Genomic DNA, 16,844 nt, shown 5'->3' on the forward strand with positions numbered 1-16,844 from the left:
TCCTGTAGATTATTAGTGAAGTTGTTAGTGCTTCTTTGTCTAACAAATCTGCCTCCGCTTCGATCCCCGCTATGTGTGGAAATAAACCAGGAACATCATCAATGAAGTGAAATGAAGTGTATGTTTCTCTTTTGTTGTTCACACCTTCCCGTTCATGGCCGATGCAATCACTTATACCCCTTCTTTTATTTAACCTTTTGTTTCCACATACGTCTTGGACATGTTTTATTATAGTTTTCTCAATATTTTGCTATGAATCTACTTTATTTTCTTACCTTGCACGTTTGGGGGGAGACTTGAGCCTTGCATCATCGATCAGCACGGAAACATCACTTCTTCAGACACCTGTTGGAAAAGTGGGGCATGGTGCTTCTCGCAGCTGATTCAACGTGTCACTGCTGCGTACCAAGCCGGGAGCTCCCAACAGCAGCGGGTGGGGCAGGAACTGAGGCGTGATGCAGGAGGGCAGGACGAAGTGGTGAGACGCGGTGCGTGCGCGCTAAATCATGCGTCTCGCCTGTCAACACCATCCAGCCGCTCGATCAGCAGATTCTTCTGGCAATCTGACTTCGGCGGGTCCCGTAGTCTAGCGGTCAGGACATTGGACTCTGAATCCAGTAACGCGAGTTCAAATCTCGCCGGGACCTTTAGCCTTCCCTTTTGCCTTCCCTTTTGCCTTCCCTTTTGCCTTCCCTCTTGCCTCCCCACGTCTCCCCGATCCCGTCAGTCCCCACCGATGGCTTCCAGGCGCCGCGTTGTGCCGCTGTTTTGCTCCACCATCTCACACCTCGGTCCTCCTGCCGACTCATCCCACGCCCCACCGGCTTGTCATGCCAACACCACCTCCGCGCCCGCCATGCACCCTGCGCTGCACGACTCCGCCCGTACCCAATTCCAACATCCCTGTGCTCAGCATCCTGCCTCACGCTCTGCGGCTCCATCCCGATGCCTCCGCCTCCGGAGGATTGTGAACCCAAAGTCACTGGTTGGAGAGTCACTGTGGCTCGTCCTCACCCGACCCCTTCACAACGGACGCTGGAACGTCGAAGGTCTCTTTTTATAAAAGCTTACATTGTGCAATTGTTTTCATTTTCTGTTGTATGTAACGAAAAAGAAAAAGAAAAGAAAAATTATTATTACACCTGATGAACATTAATTATCAAAATTTGAGATAGAATAAAATGAAATTTAATCAATACTAAATTTATTATAATAACTATGTTTTGAACACTATGACACATTTTTGTGAAGAAATATTTTACACACATTATTCTGAAGCAAGTATTATAAATATAACCATGTTTTGTTTTTTTCATAACTAATAATAATACTAATTCAGTTTCAAATACATACATTTTATAGAAGATCTTTTCTGATAGGTGTATATTATCTACCTCACATAAAGAAAGATAATCACATATGCAGATGTCTGTATATATTAAAAATATGGAAGATCAAAAGAAAATTGATCTTATTTTTAGTGAAAAAAGCAGATAGAACCATTCCATAAAGCCTTGCACAAAACCACTACCAGCCAAAAATACTTGCAGACATTTAAAGCAGTGTTCTCAACCATGGCACATAAGAAAGAAGCTATCTAAGTGGGGCATTTACTTTAGCACCTGTTGATACCTGCATGTCGACTTCGATGGATAACATTATATATAACTCTGTAAACATTTTCATTTATTAATCTTAGTCATACAGTGTAAGACCAAGCACATGTCTAACATACATATCTAAAGTGGATTATAAAGATATGTATATGATGTCTCCGATTACTTCTTCATACTATAGACAATGCTTCTTGATATGGTATTAGAACAAGGTTGCAAACTCGCTATTATTCCATCTCTTTCTATTCTCCAATACTTGTAGTATTCAGCTCTTTCAAAATATTTCCTATTTCCACTCACTTAAAAGCATTACTTTTCACGTGAATCATCATGTCCAAGGATAGTTTAGTATAAAAAGATGTCAAGTTACTAAGCTACTCCAATACTTGTAGTATTAAGCTCCATCAAAACATTACCTATCTCTACTCACTTAAAATCATTATCTTTCACATGAATCATCATATCTAAGGGTAGTTTAGTACAAAAGGACGTCAAGTTATTAGGCTCTTTTAACTTCTATATCTGAAAGTATCTGATTACTTGTATAGCAAAAAAAAAACAAAAAAAAAAAAAACTTTAGTATATATTTTGTGGACAAGCATGGAATTTGAAGAGAGAAGAACATGATGAGGATAACATGGAACAACTAATGTACATTATAACTTTGTCCATCAAGCCCACTCTGTTGTTGCAACTCACTGGGTGTCAAGAATCGAAACCCCTGTGGAACTCTTTGTGCAGGTCCTTCGAGGTCAACAATGATAGTCGCAAGTTCGACCTCAAAAACTGCTTGGCCCTAATCTCTTTCTCCAAAGTCTCAGGCGTATAAGTATACTTCTCACAGTTCAAGCAGACGTTGGCTCAGTTGACAGCCATTGGAGTAAAAATTGACGATTCAGATCTTGCAAAGATTGTAATGAAATCCTTGCCCAACACATTTGACTACTAGCCGCAAAATTACACTAGTTCTGGAAAATTCTCAACATTGGATCAGTTACAGGCCCCCCTCATGCTCGAAAAGAACAGAAGACAGTCCAAATTTGGAAGTAAACAATCTCTTCTTGTACCAAATATCGATACCAAAGTCCTTTACTTTTGAGGCGCTCAATAGCCTCAATCCAATACACACTTCTCTCATGACCACCGCCCAAATCAACAACAACATTTTCGCAACCACGGTCGCTTCCGAGGAACAAGCAACGGACTCAAGAACCGAAGCATTAAATGCTTCGATTGCCGGCAATAGAGACACCCTAAAGACGGGTCTGGAGCGGCTTGCTAACATATAAAAACTTGAGGCTTACAGGAGATCAAAGCTCGGCATATGTCTCTCCGCCAACGCAGTTCAGGGTGAGTGGAACTGGCTTGAACTCGACAATTGTATAGTCACAGAAATTCTTGATTCAGATGATGGAAATTATGACATGTTCGAAGCCGCACTTTTCTCCCTTGATGTGAGCAGCCCCGACTCAGGTTGGTACCTGGATTTAGGTGCAACTCAACACTTAAGTGGCAACCGTAGCAACTTCTCTACCTTAGATGAGTACAGTGGCAACATTAAGATTGTGGGCGGTCAAATCCACCCAATTTCTGGTAGAAGTAATGTCCATTTTTCTTTACCATCTGGGGAAATAGAGGATGTTCATGGAGTTTTGTACGTGCCCGGACAGAAGAAGAACTTGCTCTTGATTGGCTCCTTTACTGACAGAGGAATTGTAGCTTGTTTTGACGATCACCAATGTATACTGTATAGTAAAAACCATAAATAGATCACAGTCAAGGGCATTCGCAACAAACGGAACGACCTCTATCAACTACAAGCCCGCAATCTTTATGTCACAACGAGACTTGCATAAGCCAATATCAATATTGTTTGCCTCTAGCACCTCCGATTAGGCCATATTGGATATGATGGACTACACACACTCACCGCAAAACATATGGCTTTTGGGTTTTCCTACATGCCGATCCACAGTGAAGTATGTCCCGGATGCCAATCTAAGAAACAATCCAGAGAATCATTCCTTCAACACAGCAAATGTCGGGCTTCAAAACCACTCAAACTTTTTCATCTGGATTTATGCGGGCCAATGTCTACACCTGCGTTACGGGGCTCCGTGTATATATTTGTAATCGTCGACAATTATAGCCACTATATAAAGGTGCGATTTTTACAAAAAAAGTCTACCACACTTTAGAATTTCAAAACTTTCAAAACTATGGTCGAATTAAAACTCAACCACACTATCCATACTCTTTGAAGTGACTGTGGCGGCAAATTCACATCTACTGAGTTCAACAACTACTGCGAAATTACTGGAATGTGGCGGCAATTTACGAATTCTGCGACTCCCCAACAGAACGGAGTTGTTGAGCACGCTAATAGAAAACTTCTCGAAACAGCAAGGTGCATGGTCCTACAAGCAGCAACCCCGCGTTTCTTGTGGACCAAAGCTGTCAATACAGCCGCGTTCCTCATAAATCGCTTATCGGCCATTGTCAATCCCTCCCAGGTAACTCATTTCCAACACCTCTTTAGGAAAAAGCTGAATTTTTTTTTCTCCGATCTATGGATCTCGACTTTACGAATAGATATGCAATAAGGATAAAAACAAACTTGAATCTAAAGCCAAACCGGGACTGTTTTTTGGCTACGATGACAAGACAAAGAGATACCGGGTATGGATTCCGAGCGATCATTTACTCATTATATTCTGGGAACGTTTGCTTTGATGAGTCTTCTCTACTTCAGAACTTGGAAAATCCGTCAACAAACCCTCCCGTTACGCTTGAGATTGCGGATGGACATGAATCTGGACCATACCCTAGTGCACTCAACATGAACACGAAGTCGAACCTCTGTTGGCCCCTAACCCAAGTGATTCCGACCTTGGGATTCTAGACTCAGAAACCACTCATTCATAAGAGACTCAATTCAGAATTCAATTCTCTTGAACTCGACAACCATCCACCTGATTGCGCGACAGTGTCACGTACTTATGTCAAACAGCGACTCCTTCAGATTGTTTCTCGACCGCGAACCTTGTCGAGTTTATCACTCCAATAGAACTTGATTGCTTCTTTGGAGTCACGACTGAGCCTGCTGACCCTATAACATTCCAAGAGGCAGATTCAGACCCTGGATGGCGAAAAGCCATGGACTCCAAAAAAGAGACCTTGATCAAAAATCAAACCTGGAAAGTCTATGACTAACCACAAGGCATCTCGACCGTCACCGCACGATGGGTTTATAAAACAAAAGTTGGGCCCAAAATTAAACAAAAGTTCAAGGCCAAACTAGCCGCCCGCGATTTCCAACAAAGGAGATTGATTTCGAAGTTTTGCACCAGTAGCCAAATGGAAAGCAGTAAGATCTATAGTGGCGCTTTTGGCCAGCAACACCTAGCCATTGATACATCTTGATGTAAAAACAGCTTTCTTAAATAGTGACCTACATGAAACAATCTATATAGAGGTAATCAAAGGTTTCAAAACTTCGTCTACTCAGAACCAAGTGTTTAAACTGAAAAAATCCCTCAACACAGCTTCCGCGAAGCACTAAAAGCCTGGTTTGAAAAGAAAAATTCCTTCCTCGAAGAACTCGGACTATCCCGAACAGAGGCGGACAACAGTCTATTTCACATCACCGACAGCACAGGTACTATCATCTTGATGTTAAATGTCGACGATCTCTTGTTGACTGGATCAATCCTTGGAGGAATTAACCAACTCAAACAACTCATGAAGCGCTTTGAGATGACGGATCTCAGAAATGTGGCACTATATCTTGGTGTCGAATTTAATAAACTCCGGAACGGAGTCTTCTTAACCCAGAAATCCCATTGCCTACAGGTTTTACGAGAATTTAATATGATAGAACGTACTTCGGCATCAATACCTATGCTCGTGGGCTTAAAATTAGGAGCGGAAGAGTGTTCATCGGTAGTTGATGCTAAACGGTTTCAGAGGTTAGTTGGGATTCTCATCTACCTAGTTACCACAAAACCGAAAATCTTTTTCGTAACCGGTGTTATGAGTCGCTTCATGCAAAGCCCTCGGGTTCCACACTTGAAAGCTGCTAACCACGTACTCCGGTATATCAAAGGGGCGTTAGAATTCGGCATCTACTACAAAAATCATGAAAGTCCCACCAGCATCGGACACACAGATTCAGATTGGGATAACTACCGCATTGACAGGAAGTCGATAACGGATTGGGTATTTAAGTCTGCAGGAGGCCCAATTTCATGGTCATCAAAAATAAATGAATAAATACCGTGGCAGTTTCCTCCACAGACGCAAGGCAAAGGCACTGTTGGAGGGCATTTGCGAATCCATCTGGCTTTGCACCCTGTCCACGAATATACATGGTCACGAATCAGATCCAATAACGAGCTTCTGTGACAATCAGAGTACCTTAAAGCGGCCAGTTACCCAGTTCACCACAAACAACTCAAAAATGTAGAATTGTGGTTACATTTTATTAGAGCATATGCACTCTGTTGGAAACAACATTATTATTAATATGATCAATTGATACACAATATATTGTGTGTACAAGGGTGACACCAAGAGTCACAACTCTTGGTGTAAGGTCAATACAAAGTAGATAGTATTCTATACAAGCAACTCATGTACTATATAGTATAATTCTCCCAATACTCCCACTAGTATACTAATCTTCATCCTTGAGTTGAATTTCATCCATAGCAAAATTTTATCCATTTTGAAAACAGATATGTGTGAGAAATATAGGGTTTCAATCTCCTTTTTGGTGTTGCATTGTTGCGAAGCTCTTTCGTAGCTCTCCCACTGCTTCTTCAAATCTGAGAAGATATGTATTTCTTTATTGACTTGTGTTTGCTTGTTGCTTCTTATTTGTTGTCCACACATTTTTTGTTTTTCTTTTTGTTGTTTCTTCATTGTTCTGTTGTTGGAAGAGGCGTTGTGAATGCAAGCACAACAACAAGTTTTGAAGGAGGTATCTAGGCAGAGTCGGCCGCAGATACAATTGCCTTGATAGCGAGCTCTGCAACAAGCCCATTGTCGAGATTTACAATAAGTGCAGCGGCGGGCTCCATACCAAGCTTGACGACAAGTCCTCCAATAGACTTGGTTGGAGGCTCTATTGTAAGCTCCGCAATAAGCTTAGTTGTGCCTTCTACAGCGGATCCTATAGCTGGCCTTGCGGTGGATCCTATAGTTGGCCATGCGATAGATCCTACAAGTGGCCGTGAGGTGGGCTTCGTAGTAAGCTTAGCTGCAAGATCCGTAGTGGATTCTATTACGGGCCTTGTGGCAATCTTGACTATGAACTATGCAGCAAGCTTACAAAGGGTCTAATTTTTCTCCTAGAAGTATCGATAGATAGATTTTCTTTAGTATATTGAAATGTCATGGATTTGGAGTGATTTATCTTACTAGATTGTCTCCCACTCTATAATATTTCAAAATATTTATATTTTATAAAATTGTATTGTTTGGAAGAGACTAGAATGCTTGAATGATTGTAGAATAGTTTGCTTATTTTATATTTAGAGGAAGTTAATACATGCCTAATTGTGATAAGCTTTGTAAATATTTCTCTTTAGGAAGAGATTTTATAAATATATATGCTGTCATTTGTATGGTTGGCATATATTGGAAAGGATCTTTTCTTTGGCAAAATGGTATTGTGTTTCCACATGTTGCTCTTAGAGTGATATTTGAGATTTTCATTAAGAGCAATGGTACTTTGACTATCTAAATATATAGTAGTTGGTGTATGTTGAGGGAATCCAAGTTCATATAATAATTTTTTCAACGACATGGCTTAAGCTATTGCTTTTGTTAAAGCCATGTATTTTGATTCTGTAGAGGATAAAGCAAAAAATTGTTGTTTCTTGTTGTCTCAAGAGATAACTCCTCTAGCCAATAAGAAGCAAAATCTAGAGGTGGAGGGACAGGTGTCCTTATCACATACCTAGTCAGCATCAAAATAACCATGGAGAATATTATCTTGAAATAAGTGTTGATATTTTATTCCAAAGTTTAATGTGCCTTTTATATATCTTATAGTTCTTTTCAAAGTTTGAATATGTGTAGGTCTTGGTTTAGAGAGATATTGTGCTAAATTGCTGATAGCATAAGCAGAATGGAGTCTAGAATTAACAATGGTATGCATTAAACTGCCAACAATTTGAGAATAGGGGTAATCATAGAAAGTAATATAGTCTTCATTACTTAAACAAATTCTTAGCTAAATTGAGGTACTTAATGGATTTGAATGCAATATATTAAGTTCATTAAGTTTATTTATTAAGTATTTGGCTTGATAAAGGATGATCAATCCTAATTTTCTATTTCTTAGTATGGTATTGCCTAAAGTATAATGGATTTTTCCTTCATTAGTCATGTCAAATTCTTGTTGGAGAATGTCTTTCACTTGTTGAATTAAAGAAAGCTTGTTGCTGATAAGAATACAATCATTAATATAGATTATAATTATAATAAAATCCTTATTATTTTTTCTTTTGATGTATATGTTTGCATCTAATTCAAGGCATTGGTATTTGTGAAGGATTAAGTATTGATCTAATCATTGATACTATGCTCTAGATGATTATTTAAGACCATATAGGGATTTATTTAAATTACATACCTTATTAGTATGTGTAGAAGGTAATCCTTCAAGAATAGTTATATAGATGTCTTTTTTTATAAAATCATTTTAAATTATTGTTTTAACATCTAGTTGATGTATTTTCAGATTGTGTTGAGTAATTAAATCAAGAAGAACTTTGATAGAATTAAGTTTGACTACAAAAGAGTATGTCTTTATGTAATCAATACCTTGAACTTTGGTGAAATCTCTTGCAACTAGCCTTGCTTTATATTTGTCAATACTTCCATCAACTTTAGTTTTCATTTTAAAAATCCACTTTGAATTGATTGGTTTTCAATTAAGAGGTAAATTTTTCATGTGCCATATATTGTTCTTATTTAAGGATGTAATTTCAGTATTGATTATTTTTTGCCATTCTTAAGTATCAACCCTTTCTATTACTTCTTGAATGGAATTTGGAGCTTCTATATGAGTAGAAAGAAGTTGGGTTTGGTGATGCCAATTACATTCTCATTTATACTCTTTTTTGCCTTATATAGACTCTAACAATCTTATGGTTGGTTGAATAATTCTTCTTGGTTGAGAACTAAAAAGAAGATTTGAGGTTTGCAATATAGAATGGACTTCATCATCTTCAAGAGGTAAGATCTCTTCATCAATTAGTAATGATAGTTGAGAGAAGTCTTCTATGGCATCAATATGAGAAGGGGGTTGTTCTCCTATATTTGAAGAAGTATTATGTATTGGTTGTTGATCAAATACATGTATTTCTTGTGGTAGTGGCATTAGTAGGGAAGACATGCATTAAACAGGGAGAATATTTTTCTCATTGGTCATTATAGTTATTAAAGGATGTTTGAATAATTTTAAATATAGTAAGAGTTTTTTATTGTCTTTTTACAAGTATGTGATTGTTTGTCGATTACATAGATTCTCATTGAAGAAAAAATCTTTTGAAATGAAAATTTTTTGATTTTGTATATTCATAAGTCTATAGGCTTTAGATTCTTCACTATAGCCTAAAAAGATAGCTTCTTGTGAATGAGAATCTAACTTCTTTCTTGTTTCTTTAGGAATAAAAATATGAGCTTTGTAACCAAATATTTTAAGATAGGATAAATTTGGTTGTCATTTGTACCATAATTCAAATGGTGTTTTGATAACTTGTACAGATTTTGTAGGGCTCCTAGTTTGGAGATAATTTGTTGTTTGGAGTACTTCATCCCAAAAACTTTTAAGTAAGTTTGAATAGGATAGTATTGCAAGTATTGCTCCTATTAATGTTCTATTTTTTCTTTTAAAAATACCATTTTATTGTAGTATATTCTGGTTTAATGTTCTTTCTTACAAAAGTCTTTAAAGTCATTGGATGTATATTCATATCTACGATCCAATCTTAAGATTTTGATTTTGAAACTTGTTTGTTTTTCTATAAATTTTTTATATAAGGTAAATTTTTTAAATGCTTCAGATTTATTTTTATCAAATATACTTGCCAATATCTTATTAGATCATCAATAAATATGATGAAGTAGGTATATTTTGAATATATAGCTACTTGCATAAGACTACAAATGTCAGAATGTAAAAATTCTAACAATTGAGTAGTTCTTTTTGCACCTTGTATAGTAAAATTTTTCTTATATGTTTACCTTCTATGTAAGGTTGGCATAAGATAATTTTTTTTTCATCAAAAGAATCAATCTTCTTTGCTATAGTTTGTATTTATTTGAGTCTTTGATGATTTATGTATCATAGTCTTAGGTGCCATAAATCAAATTTATTTAATTGTGTTGTTGCTGGAATAGCAATTTGAGGCTTCTTTAAAATTATTGTTGTACCTAATTCATATAAATCAGGGTTTAATTTACATATTGTAATGACCAGACCAAATTTATTTATAAGCATAGTGGCATCAGCTTTTATGTGAATTTCTCGTCTTAGCTTATCCAATTATTTAGTAGAGAATAAATTCTTTGCAAGTCATAGTATATGTAATACATTATCAAGGACATGAATCTCAAAGAAAGAAAATCCTTAATACACTCATGTATTACTGAAAGAAGCTAGAGAGTCACTCAAAGATGATATAATATTGAACTAAAATGACTACTGCCAAAAACAAGAAGACTAAAAAGTCTTAGAACAAGACTAAGGACTGAAAAGGCGTTGACAAGAGCAAAGAAGGCTTCATTCTTGCCTCCATATATACTCTCTAACTAGGAGCTACATGGCAATAATCTATAGGACCTCTAACATGTATTGACTTTGCTAGCCATATGTTTAAATTTATAAGGCAAGTTATCTATGTATGGAATTAACTTGTTCCATAAGCTATCGATACGTGATTAACTTGTTGGCAAAGTTTCTAACCTACAAACACATCTAAAGTCAAAACCGCATTTATGAATCTTTTAGATGTTGAATTGTGGTTGTTCCTTATGATAGGCATCCACATTGGTCTTTTGTCATTCTTTAGCTTCTTTTAATTGTATCTTCGTTGTTGCATGTAGCTCTGACAAATGATTTGCTAAATCTTTCACTGCAAGATTATTAATTTTTGAAAAGTCAAAATTATCAAATCATGGATGATAACCATAATAAGCAAAGAAAGGCATTTATTGAATAGAAGATTGTATCAAATTATTGTATGCAAACTTTGCCATTAGTAAAAGAGTTGTCAAATTATCTTGATGATAGTTGATGGTACACCTCAAATATTGTTTAAAAATTAAATTCACCTGTTTTGTTTGTCCATCAATTTGAAGATGAAAAGCTGAAAAAAACTTTATATCCACCTTTAAAATCTTGAATAGGATTTTCCAAAATCTTGATACAAATTGAGTCTCCCTATCTGATATAATATCCTTTGACAATCCATAATAGCAATAGATATTATCAATAAAAAGCTTAGCTATTTCTTCTCTTGAAATAGATTTTGTACATGATATAAAATATGCTATTTTGGTGAAGCGATCTACAATTACAAATATAGAGTCATATGAACTTGAACTTAGAAGATTTATAATAAAATTCATAGAAATGGAAGACCATGGTTGTTTGGATATAGGCAATGATTGGAGAAGTCTATAGGATTGATGATAAGGAGTTTTTGATCTTGAACAAGTATCACATGACTGAACAAAGTCTTTTACGGCCTTCCACATTTGTAGCCACTAAAAATTTGTAGATATAAGCTCTAAAGTCTTGTTGTATATAAAATGACCTGTTGCTAGAAAGTCATGATGTGCTTGAAAAATACATAAATATTGTCGTACTATAATTACTTATAATATGTAAAAATTAGTTAGAACATTTGATATTTTCATAAGTCTTGATGTGTGTTAAAATTTTTAATAGATTGGCTTAAAGAGAGTGAATATAAAAAACTTTATTTTGAGTTTTACTTAATTTAATTATGATATTTAAAAAATTGTAGGATCTAAATGTTTAGTATGAAGCCTTGAGAGGAGATTAGAGCCTAAAGATAAAAATCTAAACTAACAGAAGGCTTATTGGAAGGGATAAAAGTAAGGCATGGTCAGATGAAGGCAAAGAATAGAGATCTTCATTCCTATTGGTCAAAAGCCATGCCCAATGGGCTTTAAGGAGGCTGCTCGAGGCCTTATTAGGGATTAAGGTTTTTTTTGGAGGTCATTTGAGCATTGGAAGATATGGTCAAAAAGTTTAAGTTTTTGGATATGAATTGGATGTAAGTTTTATATGATTTGGAGTTTTTACAAAGGATTTATTGGCACTCAAAGTTAAGATATTAATTTTGTATCTACTATCACTCTTTGAGGCATAACATGTGCTTATAGAAAGCAACAAAAGATCAACGACTAGGATTGAAGAGAACACTTTCTTGGCTACACTTTTCATGTATTATTTAATGAATTTAGAATCTGGATGAAGAATTTATAGAGAATTGACGTCAATGCATCCAAATCAAAGGTAGTAAGTGAGTGATTTTATTTATAATAATGGTTGGAGCCATATCATAAGTTTTTAGACGAATTTTTAACTAAAGCCTTTTAGAAAAGATAGAATATTGTGTTAAAAAGCTATACATATAAATTTTGTGGTATTTAAGTGCTTAGTTTGTGAGATATGAAGAAAATTGCATGCAAGTATATAAAAAATAGGATTTGAAGCTAGTGTTAGGATTTTGGCGATATCTTAAGATTTGCAATAAATTTGTAATTGAAAATTGATGTGGTATTTTTTAAAAATACATCAGTAATTTATGTAAAATTTGAGTGTGTTTGAATAGTCTAATTGGAAGATATGAGTTGTTGAAGTTTGAGAATAATATTCCATGAGGATATACAAGGATTTAGAATTTTTATTCATATTTTGAATGTTTTTGGAAATTTAAGACTTATATGTTTGGTATAATTACTCCTAAAAGTAATATATATTTATATATATATATATATATATATATATATATATATATTTAAACTTGGTCTTTTTTATTTCAAGACTTGGTTGAGCAATTAGTTATAGCTAGGAGCCAAGTGCTTTCTTGATGCAAATTTTCTCTACCTCAATAATGTGCTTCTCTTTTTGGAGCATATAGGTGGCTTTCAAAGTAAGATAGGTTGTTCTTGAACTCAAACTTTGAAACATCATGAGACTTAGAAGAAAGATTCTTGATATCATAAATAAGAGGATGAAAGGACATACTTGATTGAATTTGTTTGACAAAGATCAAATCAATAGTCAATTTTGATTTCATTGCTTGAAGATGAAAATGCTTTGGCTTCAAGAAGATTTTTTTTTTTTTTTTTATCAAAAGATACGTCTTCTTCTTTTGGTGTAAGATAAAAAAGTCTAGAAAGAGCATCTAATAAAGCTTGTTTTTTTTCAAATTGATATATAATCTTAAAATTGAATCTTGATAATGATATGTTCTAATGGACTTGGCAATGATTTGAAATGCATGTCCATATGAAATATTTGAGGTTCTTATGATCTATATATACTGTGGCTAGACTTGAAGCACCTTTAGATAATGATGTCATTCTTGAAATGAATCCATAATTGCAAAAATTTCTTTGTCGTGGATTTCATAGTTAATCTTGGCTATTAAAAATTTCTTAGAATAGAAAGTTCTTCGATGGAATTTTTTACTTGTTCCCATTTATGACAATAGTGCACCCAAAACAAAGTCTAATGCATCTATTTCCATAAGAATGTCTTATAAAAGTTAATGCAATATAAAGTTGGTGCTGAAGTAAATTCTTTCTTCAAAGCAATAAAAGATGCTTTAGCTTCTTTATTCCACTAAAGTTTGTTTTTACAAGTCAAATGTATAAGTGGAGCTACAACTTGAAAAAATTTCTTGATAAAGATTCAATAATAATTGGCAAAGTCCAAAAAGCATTTCACATCTCTTATTGTTCTTAGGATCTTCCAATCTACTGTAGTTTGGATCTTCTTTGGATCCATTATAAGGCCTTTATTGGAAATGATGTATCCCAAAAAATCAACTTGAGTAGTGTGGAATACACACTTTTTCATCTTTATATATAATCTTGCATCTCTTAGTTTTTGTAATACATGACAAATATGAACTTTATGCTATTTTATATTCTTAAAATAGATTATAATATTTTCTAAATAATAAATAATAAAATCATCAAAAAACTCACAAAAGACATCATTCATTAAATATTGGAAACCAGTTGATATATTTGTGAATCTAAAAGGCATGACATTATATTCAAAATGTTCATATCTAGTTCAAAAAGCAAACTTCCATTCATCTCTTTCTTTGATGCAGACCACGTCATATACTCTTTGTAGATCTATTTTTGTATAGATCTTTGTTTGATTTAGTTGATCAAAAAGTCTTAAAATCAAAGGTAAAGGATACCTTTTTTTCATGGTGATCTTCTTAAGTCCTCAATAATCCACTTACATCCGTATAGATTCATCTTTTTTTCTTTACAAATAAAATACGAGCCTTGGCTAGAGATTTAGAATGACATATAAAGTTCTTAGCCAAATTTTCATCAATGTATTCTTTGAGTGCAACCAATTTATTTTGTAATAAGCTATAAATTGGTCCAAATGGTGGTTGAGTTCCTTCTTAAAGATTGATGGTACAATCATAAAGATGATGCTTAAAAAAAAATCTGCATTTTTTTTATAAATATCTTAAAAATCTTAATATTAGCTAGGAATAGTGCTTAATATCTTTTTACTATCAACAATGGACATGGCATATATAGCAAAAGATGGCCCTTCATTTGTGGCATGCCTAAAAGCTTTTGCACCTACTAATAAGAATTTGGATATATTAGACTTATGGATTTTTACTTGCTTAGCAAGACCTTTGGCTAAACTATGAAAAATATCAAGATTGCAAGAAATCTAGTCTATCTAAGGATTATATCTTTCTAATCATGATAATCCTAAAATGATTGAGTTTAAAAGAGACTTAATCACATTAAATATTACTAAACTATTGTAACCACTTTTCACTACTTCTACAAGAATAGTTTTATGTGTAATATCCTAGAAGATAATAAATGTCCATTTATTACTTCTACATGGATAAATTTGATTTTCTTAATAGTCTTCATCTATAAAACAAGCTAAGGTTTCTAAATCCAACAAGGCTAAGACTTTGTGATTTTTTGGTCCTAAAAAGACTTCTATTGTAAAATAAGATGAAGGATCAAAGGAGAAAATAGAACCTTTTCTAGATGTTATACATGATTCTAATAACATAGTCCATATTGTACTTAAAGCAACTCATTTTTTGACACATTGTTTTCTTTAGCAATCATACTTTTTATTTTGTAATTACATTGTTTCTTTAGATAATGTTGAATAGTATGTTTAGCTTCTCTACAATGTAAGCATAAGCCTTCTTGACATCGGTGACTATTTTCTTACTTTAAGAGGGATTTCAAACTTACCATATCAATTTGCATTAGTTCTGACTTTGATAAATAATTTGTAAAAACTTAAGTACTCTTATTATTATTTGATTTATTCCTCTTCAATCATATCTTTGTTCTTGACGTCTTTCAAATAATTGATTGTTACATGCAATGGCTTGAACAATAAATTATTTCAAAGATTCTATCTTTGGCATTATTAGTAACAAGTCTTTGATATTATCCTTTAATCCATATTGAAATTGATTGATAAGGGCTTTGTCATTCTAGTCTATATTGCAAGCAAGGTTTTAGATTTCAGTAGCATATATGGTGGTTGAACATGATCCTTGTTGTAAAAATAAGAACTTGGTCTCTGTTACTCTTTTTCAATCACTTTTTTCAAAAGTGGTTGTAAATACTTCTAGGAATGAATTCAAATCATAAAGAAGTTACAAATCTTTTTTAATTAAAGGTGCAAACCAAAAAAGAGTACTTCTTAATAGAAGTGCGTATATGAATTCAACTTGAATAAATCCATCAGGGTATTGGAAAGGATGCAACCTTAGATAGAGCTTGACTTATTGCAAAAATATTCAAAATTTTGATCTTGTTCCATCAAACTTCTCAGGCATACTAATCCTTGTCTCTATCATGCTTGCAGAAGTAAAACTCCTTAGATTTGGTTATGAGATCAATCTACTTGCTTCTTTTAATCACACAACTTCTTATTATAGACTTTGAACTTCTTCTATAGGCCTAGGTATAGTACTTCTATGATTCATGTTGAAAATTTATAAAATTTTTACACCTAGAGTGTTGACAAGCTCATGAAGATTTGCAATAGCTACAAATCTATTTTCACTTCTATTGAGAGTACCATCCATAATTTTTTCTTTCATAAATAATTCAAACAAATTCAAAAAGTTAAATTAAAGGAGGATAATTGGCAACTTCTAATAAAAATTTCTACAAAGAGAGAAAATCCACTCTCTTTAAGGAAAAGATCAATATTAGAAGATAATATTTTTTGTTTAAAGGTGGATAGTCTATAACCTTTGAAATAGAACAATAGAAGTAAGATAATCCACTCACTTCTAAAACAAGATAGAAACAATATATTAGCATTCTTGTCAAAATATTAAGGATATAAATCTCAAAAAAAGAAAATCCTTAATACACTCATATATTACTAAAAGGAGCTAAAAAGTCACTCAAAGATGATATAATATTAAACTACAATGGCTATTGCCAAAAACAAGAAGACTAGAAAGTCTTAGAACAAGATTAAGGTCTTGTCAAGAATGAAGAAGGCTTCACTCTTGCCTCTAAATATATTCTCTAACTAGGAGCTACATGGTAATATTTTGTAGGATTTCTAACATATGTTGACTTTGCTAGCTACATGTTTTAACTTGCAAAGCAAATTATCTATGTGTGCGTCACATAATTAGTTTGTTTCACATGCTATAATACAAAATTAATTTCTTCCACAAGCTACTAACATATGATTAATTTTTTGGCCAAGTTTCCAACCTACAAATATATCTAAAGTCAAAATTGCATCTATGAAGCTTTTAGAAAGTTTTTCTAGAAGATTTTATGAAAATAATCTATATTTATCTATTTCTATCTAATCATATAAGTAATTATTGAGGTAAATGTATATGTCCATGACATACTTCAGTTGTAATCTTCTCATCACTATTTGTAAGTTTGATGTTTACATCA

At 33.8% G+C, this 16,844-nt stretch overlaps 2 long non-coding RNA genes and 1 other non-coding gene across 3 annotated transcripts; 1 reads left to right on the plus strand and 2 right to left on the minus strand.

Moving 5' to 3' along the window:
• Positions 1–352: 352 nt before the first annotated feature.
• On the minus strand, positions 353–2,455 carry LOC112292934 (uncharacterized). The gene is made up of 3 exons (XR_012219010.2): positions 2,316–2,455; positions 1,615–1,670; positions 353–1,093 (listed from the first exon to the last, which is right to left on the minus strand). It is a non-coding gene; the product is annotated as an uncharacterized LOC112292934 (long non-coding RNA).
• On the plus strand, positions 576–647 carry TRNAQ-CUG (transfer RNA glutamine (anticodon CUG)). The gene has a single exon. It is a non-coding gene; the product is annotated as a tRNA-Gln (tRNA).
• On the minus strand, positions 1,945–7,260 carry LOC149987720 (uncharacterized). Its single transcript, XR_016506608.1, has 3 exons — positions 6,094–7,260; positions 5,893–5,967; positions 1,945–4,725 (listed from the first exon to the last, which is right to left on the minus strand). It is a non-coding gene; the product is annotated as an uncharacterized LOC149987720 (long non-coding RNA).
• Between the last annotated feature and the right edge of the window lie 9,584 nt (positions 7,261–16,844).

This window comes from Physcomitrium patens, chromosome 15 (assembly GCF_059467195.1).
Source record: "Physcomitrium patens ecotype Gransden chromosome 15, ASM5946719v1, whole genome shotgun sequence".
Classification (NCBI taxonomy): domain Eukaryota; kingdom Viridiplantae; phylum Streptophyta; class Bryopsida; order Funariales; family Funariaceae; genus Physcomitrium; species Physcomitrium patens.